Raw genomic sequence first — 2,093 nt, 5'->3', positions numbered from 1 at the left:
GCCAGTCACGTGGCCTTCAAGAGGCCCGGACGCAAAGGAAGGGGCCCCCAAAGCTTGATTGGTGGCGAATCGGTTCCTCACCCTTGCAGACAGAAAAACCGAAGCAGGGAAGAGTCCAGGACTGGGACAGGCAGACACTATTGTCCCTCAGAAAGTCTACGAGACTGTTTCAGGGCCACAGGGGCCAGGGTAGGACTCATCCCCTTAAGGCCCTGGGACCCCAATGCAGGGCGCACCCTGGCAAATTCCCGAGGGCCAGCCCACTCCCTTTGGGCTGGCCAGGGGAGTCTTTGTAAACGGACTCTGCTGGAAGGCAAGTGTTTGCATCGCTGGTCACTGGTTAGAAAGCAATGAGCAGAGGCTGAATCTCGGTGGAGACGCAAACCGGATTAGAGGCTCTCGCTGTAAACCGCAGACTTCCACAAACCTCATGCTCAGGATTTAAGCTCGAGCATCCTCCGGAGCCTGTTCCCTGGTTTCCTGGCGACCTCCGTAGGACTTCGCATCAATCTCTCCCAGCTCTGCAAGCTCTCTCAACCAGCTCAAGAGATGGACTGGAAACGAGCGCTGCACTAATCCGTCCTCATTAACGTAACAAAGACCTATATAATCTTGGGCCCAGAGGGGAGAATTAACAGCACATATTTAAACCAAGCTCAGGGCCCTTGAATGGATTCCATGTCCATAGGACAGGGTAGAATGGCCCCTGTGGAGTTCTGAGATGGTAACTCTTCTCTCCCACGCAGCCCGGGAGGGTCTGCACCGAGGCGCTTGGCAGCCCATCACATAAGCACGACACCATCAGGGGTCCTCATTTGGGGAGGACCCAATTCAATCCCTAACAAAGAGGAAAGAAACTTCGAGTTTAACTATAAAACCCAATTACCTCAACCGCCTAACGTTTTACATAATATGTTTCATTTCGCTTGAAAGCACCTTTCAGAAACTGTCATTAAAAAAAAAACAAAAAAACCAGAAACTATCTGTCGTTTCAAAGCAAGATTTATTTGAAGTTCAGCATGTCTTCTATTTTCATTCCATTTTGCTTTGTTTCTATGTAATTCCAATAAAGTGAATATGCTTGCATGCAAAATGCCAGACTCTTAAGACATACAAAAGAATGTCCGGGCTCCCCAAATGGGAAAAGCTCAGGATGCTTCTGGAAGCTGGTAGATCCGGGCAAGGAGCGCGGACGCCCTCAGAGCTCGGCCTCCTTCAGCTTTCAGTCCGATTGATACCTCCTGGCTTTATTCTTCAGAGAGCCGCTCTCCATGTGGTGCTGAGGGGACTTCTAGATTAATGGCCGAGGTTAAATTGGGATCATGATAGTGGGGGGAAGAAGCATTCAAGAACTCAAGGAAAATTGTGTGTTTTATCGGTGCTATAACCAGCAGCCAAATTACTTTAAATGTTTTCCGCCTAAAAAAAAAAACAACGAAAAACAAACAAACAAAAAAATGTTTTCCCCCTAAAATTCTTAAGATTCTCTAAAGAGAGTTGTACCTTTACCCCTTGGGACACTTTTTTAATGAGAACACAAGAATAAAGAACACAACAATAAGTGGATTCAACCTCCACGGTCTCTGTACAAGAAAATAATAAGAATAATTTGAATGATGCATTGGAGTGGCATTAAATCAGTCCACTTCAAATCTATAGTAACTCTCTGCCATTGCGTCTGCGCCGACTCACGGTAACCCTATAGGACAGGGGCGATCTGCCTCTGTGAGTTTCTGAGACTGCACTCTGCAGGAGTAGAACGCCTGCTCTCCCTCCTGCTGGGTGGCTGGTGGTTTTGAACTGCCACCCTTGCTCTTAGCAGCCCAACACGTAACCACCACGCCACCAAGGCTCCTCACATCTGTAATAGGCAACAGATAGTTTCATTTCTCATCTTTTTGCTTTTTCCCGAAGAGAGTTTCCCCCCTGCACATCAGTCCTCTTTATTCATTTCTTTCCCTATAAGAAGCCCTACTGGTGCAAATGGTTACGCACAGAAGATTGGCAGTTCAGAGCCACCTAGCAGCTCCACATGGGGAAGGCCTGCTGCTCTGCTCCCATAAAGATGCCCACCCAGGAAACCCTTTGGAGCC

This window comes from Echinops telfairi, unplaced genomic scaffold, assembly GCF_000313985.2.
Source record: "Echinops telfairi isolate 266 unplaced genomic scaffold, ASM31398v2 ScPeMD7_7425;HRSCAF=8463, whole genome shotgun sequence".
Lineage (NCBI taxonomy): Eukaryota > Metazoa > Chordata > Mammalia > Afrosoricida > Tenrecidae > Echinops > Echinops telfairi.
Note: the sequence above shows the minus strand (reverse complement) of the source record.